This window comes from Polyodon spathula, chromosome 7 (assembly GCF_017654505.1).
Source record: "Polyodon spathula isolate WHYD16114869_AA chromosome 7, ASM1765450v1, whole genome shotgun sequence".
In the NCBI taxonomy this organism is placed as follows: Eukaryota; Metazoa; Chordata; class Actinopteri; order Acipenseriformes; family Polyodontidae; genus Polyodon; species Polyodon spathula.
The window spans coordinates 39,486,598-39,509,535 of NC_054540.1; the positions used below are offsets into that span (position 1 = coordinate 39,486,598).

The window sequence follows — 22,938 nt, forward strand, 5'->3', positions numbered from 1 at the left end:
AGACAGAGGCCGTTCCACTAATTGTGTGGCTTGTTAAGGTCATTTTGTGCACCTGAATTAATTTAGGTTTGACAGCAAAGGGTTTCAATACTTACACAATCATGACTTTTACATTTTTATTTCATATTAAGTATCTGTTTACATATTTTTGTTTTTGCTTTGAATGTGTGGAGTAGGTTGTGTATATAACCCATATTAATTCCTACTTCAAAATGTCATGACTGCTAGCTTTAAAGCAACAAAATGTGAAAACTGTGAGAGGGTCTGAACACTTTTGCAAAGTACTGTAGCAAAATTCCCAGTTGTCCTTTGTTTAAAAATCTCTGTGGGGTATAAGGAATGTAATTCTCTGAACTCAGTGGTTTAATTTACTTTTTGTTACATAAACAGAATACTCCATAAATGTTGATAGAGTCCTATGGTTATCGTACTTTGGGGGCTTGTGGGCTATTCTTGGAATAACTACAGTATTCTCTTAACATTTGTGGTGTACCTTCTGTATATTTTTCATGTAGTCTTACTAAATTTAATAACTGTTTTGAATTCACAAATAACAATAGTAAAAGTACATAAACATATAAAACTGTTCTTTCCTATGCTCTTCTGCACTAAGTGGCCAGAGACACTAGACAGTGAGCAGCACCTCCCTATCCAAGTGACAATGACAGACTTTTTGTCTGCAGGCCCCTCTGTAAGAAATCCAAAGGAGTCACTACTGTCACTGTGAGTATTTGCAGCCAGCAGCACCTACAACCAGCATTCCCTCTAAGGCTAAAATGCGCGCATTTTTCGCAGTAACTGGCAACAGCCTTCGCACTCAGTTTACTAACTTTTTCAAGTTATTATCTGTTAAATGTCAGCCTCAATCGAAAGTCCAGCCTCTTGGGGTAAACTTATTATTTTGAGACATTCTTACAAAACATTAACATAAGCATATTCATGTGTGTCTCTGATTTCCTTCTTTAAAAATGCATGTCATATTAGTGCAGAGCTCGCTTGGGCATCAGCGAATCTACTGGGTGGTGTCGTGGAAATTCTAATAAAAGGAAGAGAGACTGCGAGTTCCAAACACACAGGCCTTTATTTCTTAAGTTTGAAAACTGAGAACACTCTCAACACACAGGGTGCTAGATAATCATCGAGTAGTGTTCCAACATACAGAGTTAGAACAATTTCTTATATACCTTAAAACTGTCAGTAAGGCAGAGGGTTAGCCAATGATGATTCAGATATTAGCATATAAGGGAAACAATTTATAACTATGCATGTGTGACATATAGCTAAGCAAGCAAAAAACAGAATGGCTGTTTTGTGTGTGTGCAAAAAGACACATCTGGCTCATCCTATTATCCATTGTCTCACGGCTGCAATGTAGGCAAAACTTTATCTTAAGCAAAGCATACAAGGTTATGCGAGCAAGATTATAGGCGTGCAAGATGCCAGTACTTTTCCATGCTGAGCCAATCCTATTTTCTATAACATTTCTATTACAAGGGGCGAAACAGGTGTCTGGCGATTCTGCCTCTAGAGAGTGGTGCTCGGTGTTGCTCATGAACTTTACAGTTATTAACTCATTGTATAATTGAATACTAAAATCAGTGAAGCACAATCTTCTTGCATTATTTAAGTATAAATACTCTGGTAAACATAAATAAAAATTACAATACTCACACTTTGACAGTTTTTGTTTCATTTCCCTTTTAAAAAACGACCATTTCAGAAATCATCACAAGCGTTTTGAAACTGGTGAAATGTAATCCGCTCATTAGTAGAAAATACACATTTCAGTGTATATAGTAATTGAAGAACACCATGTCCATTTTTTTGCATTCATCATGTGACTTCACTCCATGTCTGCTGAAACTCAACATGGCGGCTGCACCAACGAAAAAAAAACATTGTTTCAGTAAGAGCTAAAATAAATCTGATTATATGAGGATGGTGCGATAGTATTCTTAGTTTTGCTGTAATTCGCATGATCATGTACAAGTCAATTCCAATAAATATCATAATGCTGGTTGTAAACACAGAGGATAAGAAAGTAAATGAGATGGCAACAGTGGCAAAGCACTGCATTATTTCTATGCTGAAAAACTAAGACTTAAGGTACTGCACTCAAGGCGGAGCTTTCCCATTAAAAGGGGCGTGTGGCGGAGTGTCCAGCCCCTTTATGTTTATTAGTGTTTTATGTTGTATGTAGTGTGTTAGTGTTGGTGTTTATGTATAAAAATACACAGGATATAAATATGGGTCACGAGCACGAGTGTTTAAAATGTGTATTTGTATTTAGGCACGAGGATTGCACAGCACTTCACGTGCAGGTAAAATGTAATAATAATGAGAGCACAGGGAATTGCACTTTTATTAATTCAAGTGCAGTTGTACCGAGACTCCAATTGAATGATTGATTAGCAATCGAGTCTCGATACAGCTACATAAAAACAGCATGTTTTCACTCACTCTGGGTTGTGTGTTTGTGAGTGGAGAACGGGTGAGAGAGAATTGCTATTTCGTGCTGGAAGATCCAGCATGGTACTTGTTTTCTGTTCATCCACGTCTGTTTTGTCTGTCTGTTTGTTTGGCCAATGCACCCTTTATTTTGTGTCTTTTGTTTGTTCAAATCTTTTGTTTGATTATTTAATAAATATACTGACCGCCATAGCGTCTCGGTTTTCACCGCCAGTCCTTGTTGTGGAGTGTGTTTCTGGTTTGACGTCACGCCTACAAAGCCATCCTGTACACGTATGGTGTCAGAAATGGGACGAGAGCGCCTCCAAGTGGCAGACCAGAAATACGGCGGGTGAATTAATTTTTTTCACAAAAGGAGTTTTTTTGTTTTCATTTGGAAGAAGAAAAAATTGATAAAGTGGAGGAGTACATGGAAAGGTGGCATGAGCTTCAGAGTGAGCTAAAGGAAGGAGGGGCTACATGGTGCCTCGCCTGTCTGGGGTATGGGCACCTCCCTGACGTGTACCCATATGAAGACCCCCTTTTTGTGCAGGCCTTCGATCGGGCTGAGGTGGATACCGTGGAGGAGTAGATCTGCCTGAAGGCCGTACCATCGCCGCAGGTTTATCAGGAAACCTGCCTCACCTGCCTCAAAGGGGAGGAGTGGTGCTTTGCTGTCGGTGAGGTCGGGCACAAATCACCCGACCAACCCCCTCCATGGCAAGAGACTGCCGGTCCCGAAGAAGGGAAGGAGGGGCAGTGCCAAGAAGGCGAAGAAGCCGGTGCGTCCACAGCCCAAGAGGGAAGAGGCCGAGTGTCCACAGACCAAGAAAGGGAAGCCCAAGAGTGGTCACTGGGATGGCTAGTTTCACCTGGTCGAGGTCTCAAGTTGGTGCTCTTCCTGCGGGAAGGAGGGCCACTCCGTTGTCAACTGCCCCCGCCCCGGAGAGGAGGAGGAAGGATGACCGAAGGGCAACTGGGAAGCTTACCTCGGTGATCTTGGGGTCATGAACTGGTGCACTGCCTGTGGGGAGTGGGGCCATTTTGTGGTCAATTGCCCCATTCTCCAGGAATAAGAGGAGAAGGAGAAGCACCAGTCCCCTGCAAGTGAGGGAGAGCCGCACATAGGTATCTGCTATCTCCCAGGTATCTGCTTCCAACAGTAAGCAGGGATGTCTCCGGGCTTTCTTTCCTACTCTCCCTGCCAAGATAACGTCTAGAATTTTAGGATTGAAACAATAATATATATATATATATATATATATATATATATATATATATATATATATATATTAACCAAATGTCGCTGGAACAAGGTTATTATTGATTGAAAATGTAATTGCATATCATGTCGGTTTATATTATGTTTTGTTACCCTTGAAAATATGTAGTTTCCCATTGTCTGCATGTTTTTAATTGAAAATACTATTAATCTGACTTAAATGTTAATGGAAAGTAACAAGGAATAATTGAACCTAAATTGAGTATCAATTGCATCTATTTAATATTAATTTATGCCATGCAATATAAAGCGTTACCCAGAACTCTACCGGAAGCCATAATAGTAGTACAGTAAAACTTTACATTTTTCGTTAAGTATATGGAAAACTACAATGCTGTATGTAATTAATTATGTTAATGTAACATTATTCAGCAGGTTTCATTTGACTTTATGAAGCAAAATTACTTAATTCTATAGGGCGATGCAGAACTTTTGGTCATAGCTGTGTCTATGTGTATTAGTGGTACTCACTGGTAGCCGTTGGGTTTTAATGCAACTAATGTCACTATATATAAATAAACTACTATCCCTTAAATTAGTTTTCACCAATGCTTTAAAGTCAGTATTCTAGTAGTGACAAATCAGAGTTTCAAGCTGTACTCCTTGTACAGCCGTCACAGGTATAGTCAACCAAAATGAGGCACTGTGGCCAAACCATGGAAATTGATCTCAGTGATATGGTGCCAGGAAGAAGGAAGTGAGCTGCAACAACCAAAGAACAGAAATATCTTCAGCCCAGCAAATAAGGGAGTAATGACAATTCATAGTACCCAGCTCAATAATTAGTTCAGATTCTTGAAAAAGTAGACTTTATAAAACTTAGTAGCTCCTCTAGAAATTTTAAATTAAACTTTGGTTGTAAAAAAAACATTCACCTGTAGATCAGTGAAGCTTGTCAGATAAAGGCAGATGGTGGGCAACACGATTCTTGGCTACTGTGACAGACAGCTAATATGTTGCTGCTTGTCTGTAGAAGTACTACAATATGGTTGTCCTAGAAGCTTGTAGTCTTTTATGTGGTGCCTCTGCCTGCATGTTTCATTGCTCTCTAGTGAATGTTTTTTTGACAGCTGCAGTGCAATGTTGCTAAGTGTGCTAAGTGTGATGTTACTATTCTTTTGTACACAGCTTCTAGTGTTCTATTGTCCATGAGTTATTTGTATACTAATCCCTTTGTGTCATGTGACTCCTAAGCTGTCGTATCTTGTGTGACATCCAACTGTTGTGTCCCTCTCCCTTCCCCAGCCTTGATGCTGAGCTGATCATTTAGATGTTACCATAATGAAAAACAGTAATGTAGCGTGAGTTTTTTACTAAAACAGGGTCAGCTGCTGTAGGGAAACCTGAGTTTATTTCTCAACCTGACCATTCAGAACAGTGACAGCAGAACACCTATAAATACTTCTCTGTAATTAGGAAGTGTACTACAGAGAAAAAAAAATAAAAGGAAATTTAAAAAAAAAATGACAATATGCTTGCTGTGGTGTATTTAATGTTGTAAATAACAGAATAAACTTGCTGAAACTTAAACTTTTTTTACTGAAAAAGCAAATGGTAAGATGTAAACATAAGAGCTGGCTATGTTACATACTGTCCGATCAGGACTTACTTTAATACGGAGCATAGGAGCTACAGCAGGCAATTTCCCATATTACAACAGTACATAATTAGAGGTGTGATCACCAATTCAGTACACAACACTTGCTAATTGTCTGAAATATAAACATGCTGAGTTCATTGCAGTCACCAGATGTGGGGTGTGGTGGCTAAAGAAAAGGGCTTGTAACCAGGATGTCCCCGGGCCAAATCCCGGCTCACTCGCTGTGCAACCTCGAGCAAGTCGCTCCACCTCCTTGTGCTCTTTTTTTGGCCCAGGCGCCATTGTCTCTAAACATAAAAAGTTTGTTTGGGGCCCTGTGTAGGGATCCTTCATGGAAACATAACATCAATTCAGATATTTATCCTCCTGCTGAGTAAATGTAAAATAACCAAACTGTTTTTAAAAACAAAACATTTAGATTTAGGGTATATGCGTTATTATTAACCCTTTATTTTACTAGGAAATCACATAGAGAGCACCTATACATATATACATACACACACACACACACACACATATATAATTTTATACAAGGGTACACTATGCAAGCTACCTCCATATATAAATGAACACTTTATAGTCGCTTGTAGTACGTGCAGTCTTAGATTGCACTCATTTTTGTATTTTACAGTTCCTAAAGTGAGTACTGAGGTTTCTAAAAGATTATTTGCTTATTTTGCTCCTTGGTCCTGGAATGAATTACAGTCTAAACTTAAGTGCCATCCCAAATAACTTTAGTACAGTTCAAGAGTAAGCTGAAGGACTATCTAATTGAGAGTTGTGCTTGTTTTAAGTAGTTGATTACACCTGTCACTAATTGCTTTATTGTACTGAGTATGACTTGTTTGTGTTTTAAAAATACTTTTGGATGTGTATTGTAAAATGTTTTATTGTACTGCTGCTACCTTTCTTGTCTCATGTATCAGCGCTTCAACCCTCACAATGCCAAAGAGGTCCAGCCAACCAAACCATATAACACACAGTGAGTGCTGTAACTTGAATTAGTAATCTATCTCAAGACTGCATGATATATTGGATCCAATTTGCTGTGTCACCATAATCAGTTTGTGGTAGAAATATACAAGCAGTTAGATTTTTTTATTTTTTTTTATAAACTACAGAAAAACAGGATTTGAGTTTATACAGAAAACCTATCATGAATTTAAATTTTTTTGCAAGATGGTCAATGTGTGCATATGTGTGTGTTTGTTTGAGAACATGTACAATATTTTTGGGCACCATTTTCAAAATAAGTGACCCTGGGACAAGATGCAAGTCCTGTTATATTGCTGTTCTTCCAGTTTGGCTGGGATAAAACTGTCCCTGCCAAATACACATGCAGAATGTGGCTGGGACTTAATTGATTAATTAACAGTCAATTAAGCCCAGCCACAGGTGTATATTAGGAGTGGTCTCTTCACTTGTGGGAGACGAACCCAGGGCAAGGCGCATAGCATAGCATAGCATAGCATAGCATAGCATAGCATAGCATAGATTAAGCTGACAAATGTTTTTTGATTCAAAAATGAGTATCACTCATTGTTGACCTGAAGAGGTTTTCTTTTTCATTAGAAGACAGACCTGACATTCTCCAACATCTCTATCAATTCTATGTCTTCAAATTACATTTTTAATAAACATAATTTGAATCCCAAAAAATATACTGTCCATGCTCCACTGCAGTCTGTTTCAGAGATAGTATGAAACACGTATATAGTGTTCCTTCATATAACCTGGAAAAAAGGTCAGTAGTTGATGTTCTGTTGTTTTGACTTGACTCTGTGCATAAATATTGAACACTTGTTTTCCTTTAAGGTAAAAGTCTCCAGTTTAAACTTGGATGACCATGGAAAAAAGAAGCTGATTAAACTTGCAGGAGAGGGGCACAACAAGGAGACAGATACGCTTACCTTCACAGCAGACAGGTACGGTAACCAAAGAGGATGTCTTGAGTGTAGGAGCTTTCAGAGAGACACCCTGGTCTCTCCCTTTTCGTAGAACAGCCATGTGGATGAACTCTGTGGGCCAAACCTGTACCAAAAAGTACCAATTAATTCTGGACTGATTTGTGCACAGATGACCATGAAATGAATTTGGATATTGTTTCATTTTGAATTAGCTAGAAAACAAAAGTATAAACCATGCCATAAAGCAGTGAAATGGTACCCCATCAAAACACTCATCTGTTCAGTAGAATGTGAGTTATTTATTACAAATATCATGTTAGGAATTGGTTTCCTTTTGCATGATTTATTTTTCCTAGTGTCCCAGCACTGGTTAAGTTACTACAATTGCAAGTACTGCAGCTACTAAGTACATTTTAGAGGTTCGTTTGATCAGCACATACTCTGCCAGGAGACACCACAGAATCCCCCTGTATTCTATGGTTAGCGGGAGATTAACACAAGCCATTGATGCAATCTAGGTAGATTCTCTTGTACTGTATAATGACATTTCTGGTATGGTATTTGACAGTCAATAAGTAGGATGTGCTTCGTTGCATGGAAGAAAATATTCTACTTAAACTACTTTGAATAAATATTACTGAATAAACTTTTGGTTTCTGATTTGGGACCCTTGTAAACATGGTATACTATGATACAAATAATAGCAGGGTTTTGTGTAGCACAAAAACATGTTAAATTACAGATCAGTATGGTAAAAACAAGGTTAACCATGGTAATATGAAGTACCATAACTATTTGTTTATATTAAGACTTTAACCATTGTAGTTGTACAACAGTATTGCAGTGGTAATAATTTAGCTATTTGGAAGTGGTAGAAAAACAGTGCAACAAAGGTATATAAATATTATAATGTGTAATATAAATAAAGGTGTACATGCACTTTGTCTTAACTTCAGCAATCTCACATGAATATGCAGACCATTTTGTGGAAGCAAAGACTGTGGAGACCAGGTTGTTTGAGTTCAAATTACAGTGCGAATACAGTACTGTATAACTAAAAATGCCAGCAGTATCCTTGGACCTCTTGGGCCAATTGAAAACCTGCAGAATTCAGTGGGGACTGACATAGTAAAAAATACATGTACTGTTTTTTATTATTGTTGTATAGTCATGTGTTGCTGGTATATACTATTTGAATTGAAAATTACATGCAGTCAATTTCTTTCTTTTACAAAGGTGCCCACAGAGGAGGCAGAACTACGATCATGCAATGTATTTCCTTACTGTATTGTATCATGAATTGTCGGTAAGTTGATGTTTTGCTTTTTAAATTGTGTTGTTTGTGTCTGATCCACGTAGTATACCTCTGGTAGGTACAGTAATAATAAATTGTGCATTGTTTCCTACACCGGTACAGTATACTAGAAAAAACACAAGATGAGATACAGTAGTTTGATAATTGTCTAGTCAGTGGAAACTAAACCGTCAAGTAATGACCTCTGAGAAAGGGTAATGACCTCTGAGAAAGGGTAATGACCTCTGAGAAAGGGTAATGACCTCTGCAAATATTTAATTAATGCACTATTTAGAGGAAATGACAAGCAGGCAAAAGTTAGTCTTTCAAAACACTGCAGTGTTTAGAAGAAATGCATTACTTTACCTTGGATTGTATACTGTCTGTATCACATGATCTCGTTATACTAGGTGTGTTTCTATTGCCACAAAGCCTCTTCTGAACACCATTCCTGATGAGCATGCTGTTCCAATGATTGCCTCCCCTACCTCTGCAAGTTCAATCAGGTCTCAGCAAGATTGGTTTGTATTCTAAGGACAGGTTGAGTGAGTCTTTTCATCAAAACAGGAAAAGACTTCAAGGGTCAAAATCATAAACTTTGAAAAACTGTTATTTGTTCTTTATTAGTAATTGTTGCACACAAAACGGTTCCATGAAATTCATTATCCATTCTCCATATACATCTAATGTACAGTTTTGAAAAAAAAACACCTCTGTAGTAACCTGTGTTGTTATTTTAAAACTTGGTAAAGGATGCTATCGCTGGTTAAAGAAATGTTTGTTTTCCTGCTGTGCTTTGAGATAATGTTGCACTTTGGTCAAGAAAAAAAAAAAAAAAAAAAATTGGCAAAAACTTCGTTTCTGAAAGTTATCAGTGTGTGTGTGTGTGTTTATTTTTTTTTTAATTTAGCCTGTAAATAAATAAAAAATATCTAGTTAGTTTTTACAAAAATATCAGAAAATTGTAAAGCAACCGCAAGAATAGTCTTACTTTTGTTGTTTACTATGTGTCTCAGTTTACCGTTTGCATTTTATAATACCGCTGCTTAATTGGAAGAACGCGTCGCTTGCCACAAGAAAATCAATGCCTGTGCTGACCGATCAGAGAAAGATCCAGCAGGAGAAGGGGGCCAGCAGTGAAAGATTAAGCCCAGCTTCTTCCCCTCAGTCAGTCACACAGCACTTATTCATCCCAGGCTCTAGCATTACTGAGCTGTAGAGGACAAGGACACCTGATACAGCGTTCAGGAGTGTTTGTGGCAGGTTGAATACACATGAGAACTCCTTGGCTAAAAGGCTATCTTTTTGTTACCTTTCAACTGCTCTATCAATATTTCAGAGGGGCATCAATCCACTGTAATTGTCCTTGGTTCCCATAAAACATTAACATGGGCCGCTGTGACATGTTTGATTTTCCATGATCGATGTAATCCCTTTTTGTACAGGCCTGGTGAAAGATGGTCCAACGCACACCGCTACCTGATTTAACTATCTCTGTCTTCATAGGGATCCAGTTTTTAGATTGGAGCTACTCTGCAGACTTCTGTCAATACCCTTCCTTCTTGTTTTTCTGGTGCCCTAAATGCAAACTTTGATAAATATCATTGGGGTTCTATTCTATTTGTGTCCTTGCTGAGGAACACAGATTGTTACATTAGCTCTGCTGAACCATGGGTTAGGGAGGCAAATTCTATCAGGGACTGATTTTCCTCATTGCGCTACTGCAGACCTTATTGGCCAGGTACCGGGTAAGCTCAATAAGACACCTGAAGGGCTGGCATTTGTCCTTTAGAAGCTGGTAGCTTTTGAACTCCTAGGTGTAAAGAGGCAGTAGGCTTGGTAGTGGGATTGCAGGACATCCACTGACCTTCAGTTCTCCTGAGCTGTTGTTTAGAATTGCTGTGGTGAGTAAGTGTAAGTGGGCATTCTAAATTTCAGAGAAAATTGAGGGTAAAATAATTAGGTGTTTAAGTGTGCCAGTATGGTTCAGTGGTTTTGCAATGGATTACCAGTGTGTACTGTTGTCGTGCATAATTCCGTTGTATATCTAGGGTTTATGTCACAACTGTGTCCTCGCCAATTACCATTAAAGAAGATACCCATTATAGCTCATAATGTAATTATTAACCACAATAAACACAATACCTCAATAAGAACTAACGATTCTGGCTTAATTATCCCTAGATTCATGATGAAAAGAGATTAACAATTAATATTATGTATGTTTAAGTATTTCAAATCAATCATAAATGTGTATTTGTTATAAGACAAAAAGAAACCTAACAATCCAAATTATTATTACATTTATTCATATTCTCAAAGGAAGAAGAATAAAGGTTAGGCTTCATAGTTAAAAACAGATGTATAAAGAAGAAACAAATTAAAACATTCAAGGAAAAATAATGCATTCTAAATGTTCATAAAAAAAATCATTGATGTGCATTATGGTCATAGTTCTGCATTAGTGAAGCAGTCTTAATAGTTCTTGTTGCATTGCTTGGTTCAGTCATGCATTACATTTCTATATACATCCGCCAACTTCCACGTGGCTAAGTACACATGTACAATGTTCAGCATCTAATTGGATAGACGCACATTACGTATTGTGACAATATCAGTATCACGACTTCAGTTCAGTTATTTGTAAACACACAATATAAGTTTGATACTTATCCTGTTGGTGCGATGTTTAAAACAAAGTCTTCTTAACGAGGCCGTCCTCTCTGTAGTAGTTAGCTGTGCAGCAGCACAGTGCAGTATCTCTGTGAAGTCTATACTGTAGGCAAAAGCTTTCGTCATTCCGGAGGGAGTCCATCTTCTCCAGAAGAGTTTTGAAGATTACATTTTCGTTGCAGAACAGTCTTTGTTGCAGAACTGTGGAGTTTAATGAGTTGAGAGCGATGAGATTAAAGAGCGAATCCGAGAGAGAGAGTCTAGCCACCAGAGAGAAGGGCAGAGAGAGTGAAAATCCTTGTTTTGAGTTTAAATAACGTGATGGAGTGTTGCGTGTCACACAAAAAGGGTGTGTTAGAAATGGAATGTATCTGCCTATTTTGTTATCAAAGGATTTTACATTTATCATTTAAACCTCCAGTTCAATATAACTTTAGTTACATTCACTGGAGAAGCATGCATATAATATTATAATATTCATTTAAAACACAATAAACACTTCAGATTTATTGGGAGACTTAAAATAACTATTACAGTTGTGTCCACAAGTTATGTAATTAAATATGATTCTTTTAACTAGCATTTTAACTAACTTTTAACACAATAATGGTACAACTGCATTGTCACTTGGCAAGTTTTATGATGCCTTAGGAGACAATCAGATAGCATTTTGGAAGGCGAGCTTCAAAGAGTTAACACAGTTTGTGTTCTGTGCCTTATCTAATCAGCTTTGAAGTAACAACCCGTTCCTCAGTACTGCAATTTTCTGGCTTGCTGCTGCTGCGCTTTTACAACCTGCGAGGGCTGGTTCAACTCATAAGAACATAAGAACATAAGAAAGTTTACAAACGAGAGGAGGCCATTCGGCCCATCTTGCTCGTTTGGTTGGTAGTAGCTTATTGATCCCAAAATCTCAACAAGCAGCTTCTTGAAGGATCCCAGGTTTGTCAGCTTCAACAACATTACTGGGGAGTTGATTCCAGACCCTCACAATTCTCTGTGTAAAAAAGTGCCTCCTATTTTCTGTTCTGAATGCCCCTTTGTCTAATCTCCATTTGTGACCCCTGGTCCTTGTTTCTTTTTTCAGGCTGAAAAAGTCCCTTGGGTCTACACTGTCAATACCTTTTAGAATTTTGAATGCTTGAATTAGGTCGCCACGTAGTCTTCTTTGTTCAAGACTGAACAGATTCAATTCTTTTAGCCTGTCTGCATATGACATGCCTTTTAAGCCCGGAATAATTCTGGTCACTCTTCTTTGCACTCTTTCTAGAGCAGCAATATCTTTTTTATAGCGAGGTGACCAGAACTGCACACAATATTCAAGATGAGGTCTTACTAGTGCATTGTACAGTTTTAACATTACTTCCCTTGATTTAAATTCAACACTTTTCACAATGTATCCGAGCATCTTGTTAGTCTTTTTTATAGCTTCCCCACATTGTCTAGATGAAGACATTTCTGAGTCAACAAAAACTCCTAGGTCTTTTTCATAGATTCCTTCTCCAATTTCAGTATCTCCCATATGATATTTATAATGTACATTTTTATTTCCTGCATGCAGTACCTTACACTTTTCTCTATTAAATGTCATTTGCCATGTGTCTGCCCAGTTCTGAATCTTGTCTAGATCATTTTGAATGACCTTTGCTGCTGCAACAGTGTTTGCCACGCCTCCTACTTTTGTGTCGTCTGCAAATTTAACAAGTTTGCTTACTATACCAGAATCTAAATCATTAATGTAGATTAGGAATAGCAGAGGACCTAATACTGATCCCTGTGGTACACCGCTGGTTACCACACTCCATTCTGAGGTTTTTCCTCTAATCAGTACTTTCTTGCCAAATTGTGACATCTAAATACTGTGTTAACGTATTTATATACATGACTAACTGCCCTAAAACATGTAACGAAGATATTAAAATCTAAAAGAACACGCAATTGTTGTGCTACACTGTGGCAGGCTGGCGAGTGGATAGAGGCCCAGAGACAGACTGCAGTTCAAAAAAATAACTATTTTATTATAAATAAACACAAAAATGAAAGGGCACAAGGGCCAAAACAAAGCAATTTAAACACAAAAAGAAAGACAAAAAAACAAAACTTACAAAAATAACAATTTCCAGGCTGGGCAATGCCTTCACTGGATTCAAACTTTCCAAACAACCAAAAAACCAACCTGCTTCCTCAGCTCCCTCCTCTCAAATGAGAAGCAGAGGCCTCCTTTTATGTCAGGTGGCTGGGCGCTGATTGATCGTTAATTAACCTAATCAACTAATCAACCCCAGCCACCTGAACATAATAAACCCAGGCAGGTAGGGGAAATTAACCCCATCCCTGCCAATTTTAAAAAAGCAGAGCTTTGCTCTGCCACATACACTGACAAGGATTTTAATCACAATAACCAAATATATTCTACCCGGCTTCACTCAAGCCAATGGTTAATTCTAATCATAATCGCTAGATGGCAGGGTAACACCACAAATTTTATACAGTCTCTAAGCTGGTTTGCTATCACTGTGAAACTCACATGCTCCAGCTTTTCTATACACTCCTGCAGTTTGTTGTCATTCCGAGGGATTTGCAGGAGACCCTCTCCTCCCCAATCTTTTGTAGCAACTGACAGTCTCCAATTTCAACTCTTCCCCTCTTCAAGGACCTGGTCATGAAGCAACCTTACTCAGCTGTTTTCGAGATGCTCAGTATCTACCATCATAGTAACGTCCTGCTTTCCTGCATCACGCATCCATTCCTGTGACTTATTCCTGTTCCCAGATTCGTGTTTCCTCATCTGGTGCTGCTCCTCCAATCCGACCAGCTTCATCAAAGTCATAATTTCATCAACGCGAGCCGCTAATCAGTCATGGAACCATGTCCTACGATTTATCAATGTTCCAGTCAATGTCCTTCTACCACCAGTAGACAATAAACTGCTCCCAACCAATCAATAGGTTTTGCAGACTCCTCGGAGAAACATATTCATCCTCTCTGGTTCTGCAGCGGTCTCAGATCTCTGCAATCTTCATCTCTGCCCAAAAGCAGCCCCATCTCTGGCTCCATCTAAATCTGCCTTAACACTGAAAGACCAATATCTACTGCATTCAGCAGATCCCTACTCTCTGCAGCAGACCACCGCACTACCGATGGTAGTCCTCCGTTCTCTATTGCAGATCTCTGCTTCAGCAAATCTCTGCTCTCACAGCTGGGCCTCTGCACACTACTGACAGCACTCCATTGTTTTCTTCCTCAGACCTCTGTTCAGCAGATCCCGCCCTCTACTGTTAATTGCTCCTCACTGCAGCAGATCTCCACTCCCTCTTCAGATCAGTTCACTACTTCAGCTGCAAAAGTCGCTCTAGTGTACTGTTTAAATCTGCAGCTTCTCCAGAGCCTACAATGCTCTAGCCTTCCTCCAATACACAGATCGTGGTAGCATTCCCACAATCAAGACTAATGCTAATCCCCATCTAATCAAAATACGGGGCACTTCCTCAGCAATCCTATTCATATCTCCGTTCATCCTTCCAAATGTTACAGCATTAATACGTTTGAGATGTGGTACGAGACTGGAAATCTGTCTTGATTATGAGCTAAGAAGTTCCACTATTAAGAGAATAACTGGCGTTGCGAAACCCAAATCTCTGAATATGAGTTTACTTTTTCCATTTCAAGCAGACATGATAGTAGCAAACCGCTGATCGATCCTGTATTAACTAACACATAGAAAGGTGGCATCTCATCTCTGCCCTCATTTCTAGAATATGGGGCGCAAAGGCGCCGTGCTTCCCCAGTAGCCGATCCATGTTCGTTCAGTCTAGTTGCCACCTCAGCCCTCAGAGTTCCAGCTCTTCTTCTGCCTCTACTTTCGGTATCCAAGTTCAGTCAGTTGGTCCCATTTGCTTCCACAACCCCCATCCAGAATCCTAAGCTTCTCCAGATGATATCTGATTGAAACCTACTCTCAGTAACCTCCTTCAATCTGCTCAGCATTCACGTCTGCAGCCCTCCACCTTGTTCAAGATCTCCTATTCTACAGCCTGCTCAGTGTCTTCAATCCTCTGCGCCCAGATTCGAATAATCATAGCCCTTCAATCAAAACCTGGCTCTCATGGTCCATGCTAGGGATTCTCTCCAACGTTGATTCATCTCCCTCCGACACAGTTGCAGCCCATTCCAAAATTCCTAGTATGCCCCGAGTGGGGGCTACCTGTCTGCCAGAGCCACTAGAGGTTTTCCCCTAATTAGCTTCAAGGGTTTTTTTCCTCTCCACTGAGCAGCAGGTATACACAGTCATATCCTACAAAATTTTGCCGTTTTTTTTGCCGTCCCGGTTGTCCTTCTAGTCTTTTGTTTATGTTATGCGCTGGCATGTACTCTCTTTTGTTTGCCTCACGGTGTGGGAGATTTGGTGTGGAGCCGGGGGTCCATCCTTTTGGGGGGCAAGTGATCATCACTTCCCCGACCTCAAGGCAGGCTTCAGCCTCCCTTAACCTTCAGGGGGGTTCTCACCATGTGAGTCAGTGCGGACACCCGGCCACACACTGTTCTTTCACAGCTCCTGCGCTTATCTTGCCTTACTCAAGGCTGTTCTATACTCTATCTCTGTTCGGGACTTGGCTACTCATGCTTGAGTCTCATACTAACCTTTATGTCTTGTTCTTATCTCAGGTCCCAGGCAGCGTGAAGTCTCGGCCAATTGGGGGTTTAACGAGTGCCCCTCTACAGAAGTCTCAGACGCTGGGTACCTCTCCTTCTCTATCTCCTTTCGTGTCCTGGTCTTCCGGGACCGTTTTCCTCTGAGGGGTGGCTCCCCGAGTCATAACCCTCATATATGTTTTCGGTTGCTAGGTCCTTTGGCCCTGGGCTCGCGTCGGCATCGCCGCCCTCAGTCAGTGACCACTTTCTGTATGCTGTCTTCGGTTGCTAGGTCCTTCGGCCCTTGGCTCGTGACGCCATCGCCGCCCTCAGTCAGTGACCACTTTCTGTATCCTGTCTTCGGTTGCTGGGTGCTTCGCCCCTGGGCTCGTGTCGGCATCGCTGTCCTCAGTCAGTGACCACCTACTATCCTAGCTTCCATGTCCAGCTTTGCTGGTCTACTGCTAGAGTGGGCCTCGTCTGCTCTTCTATCCTAGGTCCGGTCCTTTCTAGCCGGCACTCTGTCCTACTTACCGCTCCCTTCTGCTTCTTCTGCCCTATCTCTACCCCCCAGCTCACGCCTCGTGAAATATCTGGAAAGTGCTTATATTAAAATGAATTTAACCATAAATTTCCTTGACGCTGTTTTATACCATTGTAATATGTATACAAATGATAATTGTTGCTTGTTTTTTGTGCTGCCATTGCATTGTGATCGAAGATTATTGCACAGGTTTCCCCTGACTTTGATGTGTCGCATTGCTTTTTGGCAGCAGTTTGAACATTAAAATAATGCATTATAGAGTTAAAAAACAAACCAGGTTGTAAGGCAATTTTGGCATTGCCTCAATTGTTGCTAACAGGTTGAAAACAACCAGAAATCCACACAGAAATTAGTAGCGTGGATTTCATGCCCGAGATTTTAAAAAGTAGTTGTTACTCATGTTATTTGAAATGAATGAGTCAAGGCATTGGAGGACATGACTGAAATGAGCTTACAAATGTTTTCATAAAAGTTTTTTCAGATGCATGGCCATCTGGGTGAAAAATGTTACTGTGTATATTCCCTACATACATGCAGAAATAGCTTCCACTGTTAAACAACGAACATAGCAGGATTTATTGTTGTACATATTGTTATTAAAAGTAAGTTATTACTGCCGTATACAATATTAAATCTTTTTTTACATATTTTTTGCTACAGAGAGAACACTAGCAGGACTGCACAGACAGCAGAGTGCATACCGTAAAAGTTCAAGTAATTGCTGGGTCTCAAATAATCTCCTATCTAATAAGCGCCGGGTCAGCTGCAAGTATTGTAAATAAACGCTGGGTCTCTGTCTTTGCCATTGACGCTCAGGAAGATAAGGAGGAGCTTGAGCGGAATCAAGTGACAGCGATGAAAGTGACTGTGGCAGAGCAAAGCTCTGCCCTTTTAAATTGGCAGGGATGGGGTTAACTTCCCCTGCCTGCCTGGGTTTATTATGTTCAGGTGGCTGGGGTTGATTAGTTGATTAGGTTGATTAACGATCAATCAGCGCCCAGCCACCTGATATAAAAGGAGGCCTCTGCTTCTCATTTGGGGAGAGGGAGCTGAGGAAGCAGGTTGGTTTTTTTTTGGTTGTTTGGAGAGCTTGAATCCAGTGAAGGCATTGCCCAGCTTGGAGATTGTTATTTTTGTAAATTTTGCTTTTTGTCTTTCTTTGTGTTTAAATTGTTTTGTTTTGGCCCTTGTGCCCTTTCATTTTGTGTTTATTTATAATAAAATAGTTATTTTTTTGAACTGCAGTCTGTCTCTGGGCCTCTATCCACTCGCCAGCCTGCCACATTTGGTGTCAGAAGTGGGATAGCGCCACCTAGAGGCTCAGAGCAGTATTTTTGTTTTGTTTTGTGGAATTTTTGGGATAATTTTTTTTTTTTTTTGAAAAAAAAAAAAAATGGGAAAGAAGAGCAGACAGCGGCAAAGGCAGGAAAAGCAGCAGCAGCTGAAGAAATGTAAGCTGCTGCAGCCACCGCTGGAGGACCCGGCCAGCCTCTTCCCCTGGTGTTCCTGGTGTGGGAAGGAGGACCATCGTTGGCGGTCCTGCCCAGACGTGCCACCGGCAAACTGGTGTGGCCGGTGTGAGGAGGACGGCCACAACTGGGCAGGATGCCCCTACAACCAGGCCCAGGAAGAGGTGTCGTGTTCACCCCGGGCATCAGGGGCCACCCCACTACCTCCAGCACCACCACCTTCACCACCGTCCCAGGAGATCTGGGACTGGTTGATGCACCCTGAGGCAGACCTCGTCCACGATCTCCCCATAGTTATCAACACGCTGTGGCGTCGAGATGGGGAGAGGTGGGAACAGTGGGAGGAACAACACCACCCGGCCTCCTTCCCAGAGGTTGCCCTCATGGTGGTTAATTACCTGGCGGTAGACATGGGAGATGCCCCGGTCACTCCAATAAAGAGGGGTGAGCCGCCTTCCCGAGAGCCAGAGAGGGGTGAGGAGCTGCCGTCGCTCCCAGAGCCAGAGAGGGGTGAGGAGCTGCCGTCGCCCCCAGAGCCAGAGAGGGGTGAGGAGCTGCCGTCGTCCCCAGAGCCAGAGAGGGGTGAGGAGCTGCCGTCGTCCCCAGAGCCAGAGAGGGGGGAGGAGCTGCCGTCGCCCCCAGAGCCAGAGAGGGGTGAGGAGCCGCCGCCGCTCTCAGAGCCCGAGAGGGAGGAGCCGCCGCCGCTCTCTCAGAGCCCGAGAGGGAGGAGCCACCGCCGCCGCTCTCAGAGCCCGAGAGGGAGGAGCCACCGTCGCCGCTCCCAGAGCCCGAGAGGGAGGAGCCGCCGCCGCCGCTCTCAGAGCCCGAGAGGGAGGAGCCGCCGCCGCTCTCAGAGCCCGAGAGGGAGGGGCCGCCGCCTCCGCCACCAGAGGGAGCCGGGCCGCCGCCGCCGCCTCCGCCACCAGAGGGAGCCGGGCCGCCGTCGCCGCCTCCGCCACCAGAGGGAGCCGGGCCGCCGCCGTCGCCGCCTCCGCCACCAGAGGGAGCCGGGCCGCCGTCGCCGCCTCCGCCACCAGAGGGAGCCGGGCCGCCGTCGCCATGCTACCTTGGACATTTGGGGCCCCCTCAACCAAAGAAGGCTTGGGGGCTCCGACATCAACCCCGCCCACCACCACCCACCATAACAGCCCACCCAAGGGACATAATTGGACTCTTGGGGGGAGGGTGGGGGGAAGGGGGGAGTTGGCCGATTGCGGCCGGTGTACGTTGTACATGGGGGGAGGTGTGTGGCAGAGCAAAGCTCTGCCCTTTTAAATTGGCAGGGATGGGGTTAACTTCCCCTACCTGCCTGGGTTTATTATGTTCAGGTGGCTGGGGTTGATTAGTTGATTAGGTTGATTAACGATCAATCAGCGCCCAGCCACCTGATATAAAAGGAGGCCTCTGCTTCTCATTTGGGGAGAGGGAGCTGAGGAAGCAGGGTTGTTTGGAGAGCTTGAATCCAGTGAAGGCATTGCCCAGCCTGGAGATTGTTATTTTTGTAAATTTTGCTTTTTGTCTTTCTTTGTGTTTAAATTGTTTTGTTTTGGCCCTTGTGCCCTTTCATTTTGTGTTTATTTATAATAAAATAGTTATTTTTTTGAACTGCAGACTGTCTCTGGGCCTCTATCCACTCGCCAGCCTGCCACATTTGGTGTCAGAAGAGGGATAGCGCCACCTAGAGGCTCAGAGCAGTATTTTTGTTTTGTTTTGTGGAATTTTTGGGATAATTTTTTTTTTTTTTGAAAAAAAAAAAAAAATGGGAAAGAAGAGCAGACAGCGGCAAAGGCAGGAAAAGCAGCAGCAGCTGAAGAAATGTAAGCTGCTGCAGCCACCGCTGGAGGACCCGGCCAGCCTCTTCCCCTGGTGTTCCTGGTGTGGGAAGGAGGACCATCGTTGGCGGTCCTGCCCAGACATGCCACCGGCAAACTGGTGTGGCCGGTGTGAGGAGGACGGCCACAACTGGGCAGGATGCCCCTACAACCAGGCCCAGGAAGAGGTGCAGTGTTCACCCCGGGCATCAGGGGCCACCCCACTACCTCCAGCACCACCACCTTCACCACCGTCCCAGGAGATCTGGGACTGGTTGATGCACCCTGAGGCAGACCTCGTCCACGATCTCCCCATAGTTATCAACACGCTGTGGCGTCGAGATGGGGAGAGGTGGGAACAGTGGGAGGAACAACACCACCCGGCCTCCTTCCCAGAGGTTGCCCTCATGGTGGTTAATTACCTGGCGGTAGACATGGGAGATGCCCCGGTCACTCCAATAAAGAGGGGTGAGCCGCCTTCCCGAGAGCCAGAGAGGGGTGAGGAGCTGCCGTCGCTCCCAGAGCCAGAGAGGGGTGAGGAGCTGCCGTCGTCCCCAGAGCCAGAGAGGGGTGAGGAGCTGCCGTCGTCCCCAGAGCCAGAGAGGGGTGAGGAGCTGCCGTCGCTCCCAGAGCCAGAGAGGGGGGAGGAGCTGCCGTCGTCCCAGAGCCAGAGAGGGGTGAGGAGCCGCCGCCGCTCTCAGAGCCCGAGAGGGAGGAGCCGCCGTCGCCGCTCTCAGAGCCCGAGAGGGAGGAGCCACCGTCGCCGCTCTCAGAGCCCGAGAGGGAGGAGCCGCCGCCGCCGCTCTCAGAGCCCGAGAGGGAGGAGCCGCCGCCGCCGCTCTCAGAGCCCGAGAGGGAGGGGCCGCCGCCTCCGCCACCAGAGGGAGCCGGGCCGTCGCGCCGCCTCCGCCACCAGAGGGAGCCGGGCCGCCGTCGCCGCCTCCGCCACCAGAGGGAGCCGGGCCGCCGCCGTCGCCGCCTCCGCCACCAGAGGGAGCCGGGCCGCCGTCGCCGCCTCCGCCACCAGAGGGAGCCGGGCCGCCGTCGCCATGCTACCTTGGACATTCGGGGCCCCCTCAACCAAAGAAGGCTTGGGGGCTCCGACATCAACCCCGCCCACCACCACCCACCATAACAGCCCACCCAAGGGACATAATTGGACTCTTGGGGGGAGGAGGGTGGGGGGAAGGGGGGAGTTGGCTGATTGCGGCCGGTGTACGTTGTACATGGGGGGAGGTGTGTGGCAGAGCAAAGCTCTGCCCTTTTAAATTGGCAGGGATGGGGTTAACTTCCCCTGCCTGCCTGGGTTTATTATGTTCAGGTGGCTGGGGTTGATTAGTTGATTAGGTTGATTAACGATCAATCAGCGCCCAGCCACCTGATATAAAAGGAGGCCTCTGCTTCTCATTTGGAGAGAGGGAGCTGAGGAAGCAGGTTGGTTTTTTTTGGTTGTTTGGAGAGCTTGAATCCAGTGAAGGCATTGCCCAGCCTGGAGATTGTTATTTTTGTAAATTTTGCTTTTTGTCTTTCTTTGTGTTTAAATTGTTTTGTTTTGGCCCTTGTGCCCTTTCATTTTGTGTTTATTTATAATAAAATAGTTATTTTTTTGAACTGCAGTCTGTCTCTGGGCCTCTATCCACTCGCCAGCCTGCCACAGTGACTCTTAGGATTAATAAATAATAATAGAACATGTAGTCCATGGTAGGTCTACATGTAATGCTTATTTGTTTTAATGCAGTTATTAAAAGTTTTGATAATTTTAAGCGTGCTAAAAGTAGGCCAGATATAAACGTCTTGGTCTCTTAACATGTTTTGTTATATTAACAAAGTTTTAAACAATACATTATTTTTGATAATGGTACTTACTGCTTTTATTCATTTTTAAAAACATTTTAGAAGATTATTATTATTATTATTATTGTGCTGTAAACATACACACCTGTGTTCTGATATCCACGGGGCTGTCTTTTAGTGGATTTAACTGTTATTATTACACTGTGTAACAAATGTTTTTTTTTTTTTTTTTTTTTGTTCCTGGGACAGTGAAATATCACTGTCCTGGTCACAAAAGCAAAGTTTGTGGGGAATAATAGCCATTTTCTATACTTTTGAGGCATAAGCAATTAGGAAATAACACTTACTACCCAGGAACAAAAATTGTGTTACATAATGTTATTAACAATGGTAGATAATTCAATTTTTAAATACAAATTTGTTCTTCTGCTTTTTCATTTTCAAACTTTTTGCATACCATGTCCTTGTTAACCATTACATATAAAAAGCCTGTATACTTTTGCTTTATACTTGAGGGTGTACAGTGCAATGTAATTTTGTTATAAAACAAAACTGTTCCCACTCACACACAACGTTTTAACAAAGTTGCTGGAATGTTTAGATTGTGCAACGATGTTGCTGCAAGGTTGTGCGTTAGCGGCTTCTCAATGACTGCATGAAGCATGTGAAGCTAGAGATCTAATATAAACGTCGGTCTCAAATAATCGCCAGTCTCTAATACATGCCGGGTCTGCTGGAAAATATTGTAAGTAAACGCCGGAGCCGTTTAATTGAAGTTTTACGGTAGTTTATATGGTCTACTGAGCTGAAATTTATAAAGGAATGCAGAGTTTTTTTTTCCCATAAATTTCCTGTCTTGGACTTGTTCATACACAAAACATGCTACTCCACTGAAATGTACAGTACTATAAATACTAAATACTGACTTTACAGTTAACATAAATGTATTTACAGCCAGTGCAGAAACTGGCACTGTCATATCAGCCTTTCTCTTTCACAATTTTGCCTACATTGATTTCGCTACAATCCCATATGTTTACACACTTATTTTAACATGTGAATTCACGCTTTCACATTCTTAACTTTGAGATTTATGAGGACCAGCACTGACTTTTACAAATATCTGTATTCATTGAAGACAGAAGCTAGAAGTGTTAACTTACAGGATAAGTGAATCAACGTCACTGATACCACAAGAGTAGCTTTGTGGTGCAGTTAGTTGATGACAATACCTGCCGGGTGTCTAAGGAGCAGTACATATATGTCACTGTATTTTAACCATAAGCAAAACAAATACATTAATATATTTAAAAACAAAAACTAGATTCTTAAAGCTTTTTTTTTTTTTTTCCATTTGCCAATATACAGTAAAATTTCAGTAGTTTACTACAGATAGCTAATAAGCTAATAACTTTTTTTTATTAATTTTTTTATATGCGGACAAGTGTGCATATGGTTTTGTTAACTGCAAATGTATTTTTAAA

The 22,938-nt window shown here is 42.5% G+C and overlaps 1 pseudogene; it reads left to right on the forward strand.

Moving 5' to 3' along the window:
- Positions 1 to 595: 595 nt before the first annotated feature.
- LOC121317847 overlaps positions 596 to 22,938 on the forward strand; it is a 38,840-nt pseudogene continuing 16,497 nt past the window's right edge.